This window comes from Echinops telfairi, unplaced genomic scaffold (assembly GCF_000313985.2).
Source record: "Echinops telfairi isolate 266 unplaced genomic scaffold, ASM31398v2 ScPeMD7_3533;HRSCAF=4204_0, whole genome shotgun sequence".
NCBI lineage: Eukaryota > Metazoa > Chordata > Mammalia > Afrosoricida > Tenrecidae > Echinops > Echinops telfairi.
The window spans coordinates 92954978-92968246 of record NW_022107431.1 but is presented as its reverse complement, the minus strand read 5'-3'; positions in this window follow the sequence as shown (position 1 = coordinate 92968246).

The window sequence follows — 13269 nt, the reverse complement described above, 5'->3', positions numbered from 1 at the left end:
CTGTCAACATTCTTATAAACAGTTTATATTTGTCTTTTTAAGTTAGTTTACAAGTATTTATTGTAAGTACGAGGTTAAGCTATTCCCTTTAATGTCATAACTAATATATTTGTTCCACTTCCTATTTTGGGGGAAACACTTTTGTTTTGCATTCTTCCTTGTTATTCTCTTTATTTTTCCTTCCTTTCATTCTTTCTTTCAACCTTTTGCTTTGTTGTGTGTGTTTTTATTTTTCTTCAATAATTTGATGATGCACACCTTATGATATCTAGTAAACTTCCCCCCAAAGAAAAATATGTAGGCATACATCTCTATTGCATTTTAAATAAGTTCTTAAAACTCCTGAGAAAATTTCTAATTGAAGAAATGGCATTAAGTCAGCTTTCCCTCTTTTTCTGCCAAACCCCCCCAAATCATCCAAAAGAATAAGTAAAAGAAGAAACAAACAAAGTGCAAATTAACTTTTCCATGGGACCACACTAACTCCCCACGTAGGCACAAGGGCTCTTAAAATTACTGAAGAGTGAGCATGAAGGAAAGGAGAAAGAAGAAAATGATACTACAGATGTAACTCTCAGAAACTATACTTCTATAAGGTGAAGAACATACCTTGGGGTGCAAAACACCTATCTTGTATTGAGGAATGTGGCACGTGGGTTATTGGTCGATGCTTCCGGGCAGCTGGAAGAATCAGAAGAACCAAGGTTAAATCAGCTCTCTCAACAATCAGCCCTTTTAACAAGAAGCAGTCATTTAAAATTACAAAAACAAAGAAACAACCCACACCTGGCCTTTTCCTTTGCTGAGAAATCATGAAGGTTAAAATGACTCACATATAAAATCTTGGATCCTAAAGAAAATTGTAAATAGCTGGAACCCAATTCTGCTCTTTTACATTCCATGAACTTTTAGGAGATAGCTAACTAAAGGGAGGGGGGGGGCCTCTCTTTTAAAAGGTGAATGACCAAAAAGGAAATAGGTCAGATTGATACAAGACACACAAATACTCATTGGAAAACGCTGTGTTGACACAGATGAAAGTTCTTACATGATAGTTTTCATCTAACATTTTTGCCCCTATGGTGCTTATTCCAGAAGCTAACTGGTTAAAAAAATGTTAAGCATACAGTTGCTTTGTTCATGGTTCCTCTTCTCAGCCAAGCTGGCAGATTGTCTTTCTGGTCCTAGGCCACTCAGCCTCAGTCCTTTTGGCTTCTGCCCTGCTCAGGCAAGAATTACAATACAGTGAACCCTCGCCACTTCGCGCGCGCTTCGACTTCCGCGGCTTCACTCTATTGCGGTTTTTGTGTAACAGTGCATGCTCTGTCATTACTGCCACTGATTGGCTCATACTGTACACGCTTCTGTCTGCATCGCTATGTATCGGAGCTACGGATCAGATGCATTTTTGCTTTTGTACAGTGTACTGTAATTGTTTGCGATTTTTAAGAAATTTTATCTAAGCCCTATGATGGCTCCTAAACGAGCTGCTTCTTCTAAGCCTTCTGACAATAAAAATAAGCGCCAGAGGAAGATGCTCACCATCCAGGAAAAGGTAAAACTTTTGGATATGATCAAAGATGGCAAGAAAATCGTGGAGGTTGCACGCCATTTCGACTTGAATGAGTCTTCCATTCGCTCCATCCGTTGTACTTCATAATATAATAAATAATAAATGATAATTGAAACGTCCAAAATGTTTTACTGCATTTTCCCTTTTTCGTTTAATAAATTGGGTAATACGAGTGTAATGGTGACTAAAGGGTGTTTTTTCATGTCCTCTATGCTCTAACTACGAAAATATTTGATTTACAAATAAGGAATCCTACTTCGCGGAATTTCATTTATCACGGTAGGGTCTAGAACCGATTAACCGCGATAAACGAGGGTTCACTGTACTCCTTTAACACTTTAAATGCCCTCAGGGCATCTCACGCTGCAAGCCAGCCTCCTGCCCAAAGCGCTCAGCTTTACTCATTGCTTGGGTTGGCAGGCCCTCTGCTCTGCCTGGCTCTTGGTCTTGACCTAGATCCTCCACACAGGGGTCGCCGACGTGCTCCACCCCTAGTGTTTCTTTCTTTTTCCAAAACTTTATTTTGATTTAGGTGAACACTTATAGAGCAGATAATCAATTTTACATTTAACAATGACTACCTATTTTTTTTCAACTTATCCATTTAAATGCCCTCAATGTACCATTATTTATCACACTTCCTCTCAGTTGTTTTGTTTTCAATCATTCTGCTTTCCCAGTTCTCTGTCCTTGGGTAGAGGCTGCTTTTTAAATCTTAAATAGTTGACAGGATAACACAAGAGTGAGTTCAGGTCCAGACTTCAAGGGTAACTAAGGGCCACAGTCTTTGGGGTCCCATTAGTCTCTATCTGATCAATAAACTAGTCTCCTATGGTTTTGAATTCTGTTCCATATTTTCCCCTTTCTCTAGCCAAGACTTGCTAATGTGACATTTTACTGAGCCATTGGTAATAGTAGCCATTGGTAATAGTACTGAACCATTGGTAATGGCAGCCAGGCACAATCTACTTCTGGCCTTATGGGGCGGGGCATTGTCATGACTGATGTTCAGGTCCATGGGACTAACTATTTCAGGTATTCAATTTTCACTACTCTTCTTTCTTCCAGAAGTGGAGAGACCAATATCTAAAGTCAAATTTTACTAAATTATACACTTCAGATATGTACAAAAGAAATGGAAAAATAAACCAAATGCTAGGATTTGTAAATCCTACGTTATGATAGAATACGTCATTCAATTTTAGGAAAACATTACCTCAGTTGATTGATTTAGTAAATAGTGCTTGCTATTTACAGGTAGTGTCCTGTGTGATTATTAAGCATTGATCAGCAACTATGCAGTAAATGGTAATGGAGGTAGATATACTGACTTCCTTTGGCTTCCCTATTGTCACAGGCAAGTCAGATAGGCCTTAGTTGACTATTCTGACACCAATTGTTCCTCCTACACGACTCTATATCTTTGGTGGGTTCCATAATTCACTGCAATGGCCCCAGAGAACTCACAGGCAATAACTCACAATTGTGGGGGGTTATTAGGGAAGTCAATAGGTAACACCAGTCCGGATTAGGAAGCAGTGAAAAAGCCATCATTGGTCTTCTCAGCAAGCAGTCAAGTCTCTCTCTTTCAGTTATGTGGTAGCCAAGTCTCTTTCCAATCCCCGGTCTCTCAGCACTTGGTGCCCTGGCTCTTGACTCCATGGGACAGGAAGCCAGTCAGCCTGTTTCTCTTTCCATAGTTCAAAGGGCCAGGCCCGATGAGGAAACGCTACTTCATAGACTTGTTGCTGTTTCTCGGAGTCTTCATGCCAACTTCGCTACTGCATCTGGTCTCTATGGCTTCTGCCACATCAGACAGAGATCTTGAATGTGCTCGCAAGGTCCTCAGAGATGTTCTCTCTGCGGCGACTTCAAAGGGGCATGGGCACAAAAACTAACCAATCGCTCTTTTATTGTTGCGTATGCTCTATTTGCATCGTTCCACCCAATCAATGGGTGGGAGTTACAGAGACTTTGGTAGAAGCGCCATATTAAGAAACTTCACTCCATCACAGACTGTACTTTTAATCTGGTTGTAGACTATTTTGAATATCATCCCTCTGTAAATATTACATGTGGTGCAGTGAAAGAATTAATATGGCTCCTCCAGCTGTTAGGTTCAGCTCTCACTGCCATGAGGGTGAGTCTAACCCTATTATAGAGGGTGGAATGGTTCCTGAGACTGTAACTTTTTAAAACATTCATTTTATTGGGTGCTCTTACAGATATAACAATCCAGAATTCAAGTATATCAAGCATATTGTACAATTGCTGCTGCCATCATTTTCAAAACAGTTTTGTTCTTCTTGAACTCTTTGAAATGAGCTCCCCTTTATCCCCTCCCTCCCCCACCCTACCCTCCAGATACACTTATTATTATTATAATATATATTATTTATTCATTTTGCCATATCTTTTAAAGAATCATTTTATTCTTTACAGCTCTTACAACATTCCATACATCCATTGTATCAACATCCACTGTATCAAGCATATTTGTGCATATGTTGCCACCATCATTTTCTAAACATTTACATTGTATTTGAGCCCTTGGTATCAGTTCCTCTCTTTCCCCTCCCAACCCCCACTCCCAACCTCGTGAGCTCTTGATGATAAATTACAAATTATTATTGTTTTCATATCTTACACCAACTGCTGTCTCCTTTCACCCATGTTTCTTTTGTTCAACCCTCTTGTGTGTGTGTGGGGGGGGAGGGGAGCATTATGCATCAATCATTGCGATCAGTATTTTGCCATTTCAATTGCATACACAATCAATTGTATCCATTCACCTACAATTCTGTTATTCAGTTCCTTCGAGTGCAGTTATACAGTCATCATAGGTATAGGTTCTCCCTTCCGTCCTGCCCTCCGACTCTTCCCATAACCTCAGGAATCATTGCTCCCATTACTATTACTGAAGGGTTCATCTATCTTGGATTTTTTAATTATACAAATGACCATCCACAGGTTTCACAAGATTAATTAGGTGAAACTAAGACCATAATACTAAGGGGAGGGAATATTAAAGAACTAAAGGATATTTATGTGCTTCGTCAGTGCTATACTGCACCTGGATATATCATTTTTCCAAGTTGCCCTTCTGTGAGGGACTGCCTAATTATCTTACAGGTGGGTTTGGGGTCTCCATTTGAGACTGTAATTCTTTACAGGATTAGAAAGCCTCATCTTTCTCTTACAAGCAGCAGGTTGTTTCAAAGTACTGACCATTTGTTCAGCAGCCCAGCATGGAACCCATTAAGCCACCAGGCTCCTCTTCTAGCTATAGTGTTCCATTTTGTGGTGTACTGTATCTCTATGCCTGTGGTGGGTTCCATTTTGTAGTGAATCGTGTACTGTGTACTGTGTTAATAAGCCAGGGTTAGGGTGAACTCTTCCTTGAATTGGTGTCTCACTTCAGAATGTAACTCCAATCACTACCCTTAGTTTCCTTGAGGGTATAGGCGGCATCCAGTGTAGGAACGTTCTGGTAGAAGTTGCTCTCTGGCTCTGGATTCTGCACTTGACTCCTCTTCACCTGGCCTCTGGTTCTTGAGACTTGAATCAGAGGCCTAGAGTCAGTGGTCTGATTCCAAGCTTCTGCAACCTTGTGAGCCATTGTCTGCCTACGCATTTGAGTGCCTCAGTTCCTATGTCCACATGACTCAGGAGAAGCCTTCAGCCTAACCTTTGAACCTTTGAGATTTGCCAGCTTCCACAACTACATGGGCCCTTTTCTTGATGGTTTGTGAGTTCTGGGAGGTGTTGTAGTGAATTACAGAGCTCTAGGAGGAAAAGTACTTAGAGAAGGAAGAGTAGTTCATGCTAGAGGTGACGAGATGGCACAGAAGTTTGGACAAGTTGGATTTGGGGGCATCTTTCATTTCTGCTTCATAGGAGCCAGCTTTATGACAATCCTTCTAAAAGAAATTATTCATATATCACCACATCAATCTCTCTTGAGTTAAAGGATGTCACATACTCCTCCAGCAAGCTTTTATTCGAGTGAAATGGAGGTGTTTTGGGCATCCACCCTGTACCCCACCCATACTGTTCAGTCCAGATGGTTGGGCATGATTTGACCTTGTCTCCCTAAGCAAACTTCTGCACTTCCTTTTTGATGATCAAGATAATGTTATATAGATTTGTATTATAAAATGTACAGCACCTTTAACCTTCTACTTTTGTTTTTACCTGGAGATCTAAACTAAATCAGCTAAATACCCATTTATTTACTTTGGACATATTTACTTTATTCAATTTATTATATGACTTTGGACATCCCAAGCAGTGCTAACAAGCAACTAGTTGACGTATATACCTAGGTCTGCTGGGTAAGATTTATAAGATGGTTTTGAGTCAAGTAACCACACTTTGGGCTAAGTTTATCTACTGAATTTATGTCACAAGCCTCCAATAGATTTCCTGTCAATGTGCCAGGTTCCGATTTTTTTTCTTAAAAGAAATTACTGACTTTGGATGTTGGTATTTTGGAAGACAAAGTGAGTACCACAAGAAAAGCACAGTAATAAACATCAATTGAACTGTATTAAATTTAATTTAAATTAAACGAATTTGGATGGTGGCTACGATTGCAAGTGTTCTCATTTCTTGAATGAATTCCAGTTTGGGTTTAGAACCCAACTTGGGCAAGTAATAGAAAAACAGAAAATCTTCAATGTTATATTCAAAGTTGAACTGATTTACATGAAAAACGAAAGAGGGTTTTAAGTTATGTTGATTTAAATATTTGCCACATTCCCTTATAAAAGAAAATAATTTCAGCCAAAGAAATTGGGTTCTTCAAACAGGTAAGTTCACTATAATATACTTTCTCTATCTTTACTTAATCAGACTTAAGTTTTCAGTCTAGAATTTTAAGAATTTCTCTGGGTCATCACTTAAAATGTATAAGTTACCTGCAACCTTGCAATGCTCAGAATTATAAATGTGAATATTCTTTAATCTATACCGAATAAATCACGTCTTAAGGTTTTTAAGCCAATGTTTCCTTTTTATGAAGCCCCTTTTAGTGCATCATATATAACTTCACAATCATTGTTAAAATATGTAGTATCTTAACTAAACTGTAACGGAGAAATGAAAGTAATTAAATATAGAATATACAAGGGGGTACCCAAAAGAAATACGGAATTGCATTGGGTGGAGCAGGGCTTTAGAAGTACACGTGTGTGGCGTGTGTCAAGCAACCTGCTTTGGATTAGTGCACCCAGTGATGTCACCTGGGAAGGTTCTCTGGTCACAGTGAATTTTTTTTGTAAAAGCAGTTTCACTCGAACCTTGCTTTTTTGTGATGGCCGATTTAAGAGAACAGCGTGAGGCTGTGAAATTTTGTTTCCTGCTCAGAAAAATGCCACAGAAACGGTTGTGCTGTTGAACACAGCTTACTGGGACAACGCTGTGGGAAACACACAAGTGTGAGGAGGGTTTTCTCATTTCAAAAAAGATGAAATGTTGATCGATGACAAACCCCTTCTGGTCGTCCATCACTTCCCGAACTGACAAAAATGCTAACTCCTAGTGCACTTGGAGTTTGTTCCACCAGGTCAGACTGTTATCAAGCTTTCTATTTAGAGGTTCTGAAAAGATGGAAAAACAGTGTGTGACAAAAAGGGTCTGATTTGTGGCAGACAGGGGACCAGTTTGTGATACAACTACAATGCAACTGCTCATGCAGCCATGTCAGCGCACCAGTTTTTGTCCAAAAAGCAGCATGCCTCTCCTGCCCCATGCACCCCATGCACCTGACCTCACTGTGCAACGACGTAGGAGAGGTGAAGAAAAAGAAGGAGGTGGTATCAGCCATCCCAACAGATGAAAAAGGTTTCCAAGAATAGAATAACAGGTTTGACAAATGTATTACATATAATGGAGAGTACTTTGAGGGTGATAAGGTTGTTTTGTAAGAAAAAATTTAAATACAAAATTTGACAAAAAATTCCGGGCTTTTGGGGGGTTCCCCCTCATATGCAGTACAATACGTAACTGGGTATATAAACCCAAACCAACATTGGCTAACTTCATGACACTATTAATGTGCAGTGGTTATGCGTTGGGCTGCTAACTGCAAGTTCAGAAGTTGGAAACCACTAGTCAGTTCCACAGGCTAGGATGGGGCTTTCTACCCATGAAGATTTGCAGGCTTGGAGACTCACAGTGACAGTTCTGACCTGCCTTATAGGTCGCTATGAGTCCGGATTGACTTGATAGCAGAGGAAGTGATGCCCCAGGGAGGTGATTGATAATGTTCTCTAACATAAAATGACAATGAGGTCTCTAAGGTGAACCATATATATGAACCATAGATGCAGGAATGGATTTTGGGCTTATACTTAATTCCAGCGCCAATCTAGGTGCAATTAGTTCTTATGACATGACCCTGTTTGATGCTCGCTGTCATGAAGAGATCACTTAAAATATGGATGCTATGACAAAAAGTTGTGAAGAAACTAGATGGTGACCAGCTATCAGAAAGAATAGCATCTGGTGCCTTAAAGGCTTGTTTTCAAACAAGCAGCTATCTAAGGGATGTGTCAACGAAATCCACCTGGAAGAAGCACACTAGCCTGTGTGATCCAAGGATTGTAAATAATTCAATATAACTCATATACTCCAAATCTAAAGGAGGGAATGACAACAGAGCTTAAATTGTGAACACCTGGTTTACAGAAAGCTATGAAAGACCGTGGATGACCAAAATGTATTTGGAGGGTCTACAGATGGATGAAGCCTGCAGGGAAGTCCCTTCAGTCATTGTTGAGGGATGTAAATAGCTCTGTTTTCAGACAGAGAACAAAGTTGATTATGGCAGATGTAGTTAGACCAAATTTGCTCTATCATTTGATTTCCCTTCTGACCTATTTTAAAGCTGTTCCAGTTTTAAAAAGAAAAAGTGAAGGGGAAATACATTTGGATTGAGTCCTTGGAGAATCTCTTCTGACCATGGACCAGGGATGTGAATAGTTTTGCTAACAAGCAGAATACACTGGAAAATGGATTATTGAGATGCAGTTAGATTAAAATTTAGCACCCTATCATTTGTCCTTCCTTATGATCTCCTTAAATTTGCTCTAGTTTTTAATATATTCTGTTTTATTTCCTATTTGAGTTTTTCTATGTTTTATTTTATTCTTATTCATTTTTGTTTGTTTGTTTTTAATGTCTTCCTGTATATGAAATCCAGGATAGGTACATCTATAGAGACAGAAACTGGACTAATGGCTCCTGGGAGGTATGACAGTGGAGGTTGGGGAGTAGGAAATGGGGAACTAGCAATGATGAATACAAGATGCAAAAAAATGTTCTAAAACTGATTACAGTGATGATTGCACAACTCTTCTTGATGCCATTGAACTATTGAATTGTATGATCTGTGAATTATATGCCAATAAAACTGTAGGCCCAACCCGGCCTTTCACTGAGGGCTAGACTAGAGCATGTACACAAGTACAAATGAGAGATAAAAGCTCAGGACACACTGAATCCAGGTCAGATAAACTAAGAAATGGGAGTAGCGATACCAGGAAGGTAGGGGAAGGTGTGGAGCAAAGGGGAACTGATCACAATGATCAGCAATACCCCCCACACGACCCCAGGGGTACAAACAACAGAAACCGTGGGGGAAGGGAGACTGGTTGGTGTAAGATATTAAAATAATAATAATTTATAATTTACAAAGGTGTCATGAGGGTGGAGAGGGAGGGAGGGAGGGGAAAAAGGGGAGCTGATACAAAGGGCTCAAATAGAAAGCAAATGTTTAGAAAATAATGATGGCAACATATGAACAAATGCTTGATATAATGGATGTATGGATGCTTTTTAAAAAAAATCATTTTATTGGGGGCTCATACAACTCTTTTCACAATCCATATGGATGTATGGATTCTTATGAGTTGTAAAAGCCCCCAAAAATGATCTTTAATAAATAAATTAATCAATTAAATTTAAAAATTAGAAAAAACTGTAGAAAAACAAGGACACAGAAATAGCCAAAGCCAAATCCAATGCCATGAAATCAATTCTGGCCCATGCTCATTCCATATCTGTCAGAGATTACTGTGTTCCATATGTTTTTCCTTGACTAATTTTGGGAAATATATTGCCAGGCCTATCTTCTGAGGCATTTATGGATGGAATCAAACTGCCATCCTTTTACTTAGCATCTGAGAGAGTTAATCATTTGTACCATGCTTGAAGTAAGAATCGCTGTGAATGTAACATCAACGTATATCAATGCAAACTGATATAGGTGGCTTGATATAAATGACTCAAATTGCATAAGTGACATTGTTGGCAGAGATAAAATTGAGATTGAGTTCCAAGCAAAACAACATAGTCTTCCCCCGATGGATATGGTAACTCCAGTTCTGGAAAATTCATTGTATATTAAAACCATATTTCAAGTATTTGGAGTTCAAATGTAAAATTGAGTTGTTTTTAGACTGACATTATTATATCCAGTTTTTTTTTCATATATAAGAATGCACAAGTATTTAAACATCATGTGGGAAGATTATTCATATGGACACTGCCCTATTTAGCCACAGTATGTTAACATCCCTGGCTTATAGCTTATACTTAATATCAGTGACTACTATTGTGATCATTAGAAAATACCTTGACAAATATCCAAAATGGCACTTGGGAGAGAGCAACCCTGATAAGAACCGTTGCTCTGTAAACTGTCCCTTTCCTCGCTCTCTTTTACCATGGCTTTGTTTGGCTGTCCATCATCTTGGCCTTGAATTCTAGCAACAGTCTCCACTTTTCACTCTGCCTTCAAACATCTCTGCCCATGACTCACCCTTCAAACAGAGAGTAAAGGTGATCTTTCTAAAATGTATGTCTGACCATATCATTTCCCTGCTGAAAAGCACGCAATTCCATTTTATTTCAAACCTTACAATATATTACTCTCTTCGATACAGCGTCCACTTGTCCACGTGCTCAGAATTGAGCAAGGTCTCTGAGTGTCTTACCAATGAACAATTTTTGTCTGTCAAATTTTACTTATCCTTCAAAATGTAACTCAGGTATTAACCCTTCTATGAAGCTTTTTTTTTGGGGGGGGGACAAATATCCTTTTCTGCCCCCGACAATGGCACTGATCATGTTTTCTATCTGTTAGCAGTCTGTAATTGTTTTGTAAGTGTAAGCTATCTGAGGGCATGGATTTAATCCTTGCATAACCTTGTATTTCAGAAGCATCAAACAGGTGGATGGTATATTGTAAAGTTTTAAAAAAACGTTATTAAAGTTGAATAATCTGATAAGGCTATTTCGAGTCCCTCAGGTTTAATTGCTTTCATTTGCCTTTTAATATTTTATCATCCTTAAAGAATTATGTATTTCCAGCCAGTTTAATATTTTAAGCCTGTCACAGCCTTTGAATTTCTTTCTTTTAGTCTCCAATGTATTTTGATATATATTTTTTCTCTTACTAGTTCCACCCAATTTATTGGCCTTGAGACACATAATTACTTTTTGACCCATTCTCTAGTTTATATTTCACTTAATGTAGCTTATATTTCTCTCCAAATAAGTCCATTCTCTCTAAAGTCCATTCTCTTTAAATCAACTCATGAGGTACAACTTTCTTTTTAATCATATAGAGTGTTTTAATATTTTTTCTATGAATTCTTTTTTGGCCCAGGTGATCATTGAAATTGACCTTTCAAGTTGATTATTTGGAGTTTGGGATCACGGTTTTATGACATAAGTGCTTGATGTTCTGCAGTCATGTTTTTGAGATTTGAGACTGTTCACTTTACCAACTAATTTGCTAATTTAGGGCAAAGACTAAAATGAGCCTTAAACATGTTGGTGTTTCCCCAGGCTAAACAACATGACTTGTCTCAGCTATAGGAAAGCCTGTCAAAACTAAAACCAATGTCCAGGAGTCAGTTTGACAAAAGACTTTCGAATGTGTTACAGAGAACTGCTCCACAGAGTGTTCTTGACGGTGGTCTTTACGGAAGGCGATTGTTGGGCCTTCATTCCGAGGCACTGCTGCATGTGGTGGCCATCAGCACCCTTCTGTCCACCACCACCCCTTTTCATGTGGACTAACAGTATTCTTGTAGTACTAGGATTTAGCAACACTATTTTAATACTCTACCAATGACTCTTTTTGGTCATTAGAAGAAAAAGGGTCACTATAGAAACAATCTACTAAGTAAATGTTACGGAGACAGTTTCCTGGAGGCTGTGAAGTAGTCTATTGAGATATGCTAAATTGGTGCTTCTCCAACAGGATATTCTGATCCTCGCTTTATTTTATGTGTGAATGGAAGAATAATTGAGGAAACATGAGCCCTGGAATCCTGTGTCTTTCTTTACAGCATGAAATAGCATAATGCACACACACAAAATTTAAGCTGTCAAAGGCAAAGCAAGTATGATAATTTAGGGTAATTAACTGCTAAAAGAAGTCAAAATAGAAATGATCCCACTAAGCTTTTCTCACTGAAAGGAAATTTCTTTTAAAAGTACTTGCTGATCTAAATATCTTTCAACAGGGCATTTTTCTTTAAGTGATACATGATTTTTTTAAAGGAAAAAACCATGACAATACATATCCTATGAGCCCTATTATATAAAAATAGCAGAAATAGAAACAAAATGGAAAGATATACATATCAAATTGCACTCAATGTTCTACATCGAAGCTTTCTATGTTGTGTCTCTCTCTACCACTCGATTTTGAGCTGCTTTGCTGTCACATAAAATATAAGGCACCCAGTTCAACTTGATTTACAGATAAACAACAACAAAACAAATTTTTAGTGTAAGTATAGCCTTAATATTGTTTGGGCCATATACATACTAAAACAAAACAAAAATACACTGCCATCAAGTCGCTGCTGACTCAGTGACCCTCTAGGAGAGGGGAGAACGGCCCCGGTGAGTTTCTAAGACTGGAATTGTAGAAAGCCCCACCTTTCCCCCTGGGAGCAGTTGGTGGCTTCCAGTTGCTGACCTTGCAGTCAGCAGCCCAATGTGTGACCACTATGCTGCCAAGGCTCCATAGAAGTTAAGAGACGGTCTCTTAAATACCAGCAGGGTCACAACAAGTTTTCGCAGTTTCTGGACTCAAAGAGGAGAATCTGGAAATCTACTGCTAAACACAACGGCCAGTTAAAACCTTATGAAAAAAACCTTGGAACATTATCTCTATAGTGCCCGAGTATGAAGTGGCCGTCCAAACCAGACAGAAAACCAGAGAGATCTAGGTTTCAGCGCTGCCTACATGGAACAGAGCAGGTCTTAGCCCAAACCCTTAATCTCACCAAGTGGTGAGATTGTGAGATAAATTTGAGAGGCAGACAATCCTGGACGTGCTTCCCACTCCACTACTGTTTCAGTTGCAAAATTGAGTCTAGTCTAAATTTCCTCTTCAGTAAAATCAGACTGAGGGGACTTAACTAGAGTACGGATGTGAATAATAAAGAGATAATTCCTATAAAGTAATTACCTTGACTTGACAAGTAGAAGATGCTGTTATTGTCCTTCATTATTAGTTCTGAGACTCAGTTTTTTTTCCCTTTGCAAAACAGAAATAATAACAGCCATAAGAAAATAAGACAAAGACACAATAATATCTGTGCCTTGCCAGAGTTGTCTTGACGATAGATGAGACTATACATTATCCTTATAAACTCTAGAGTATTTTGCTC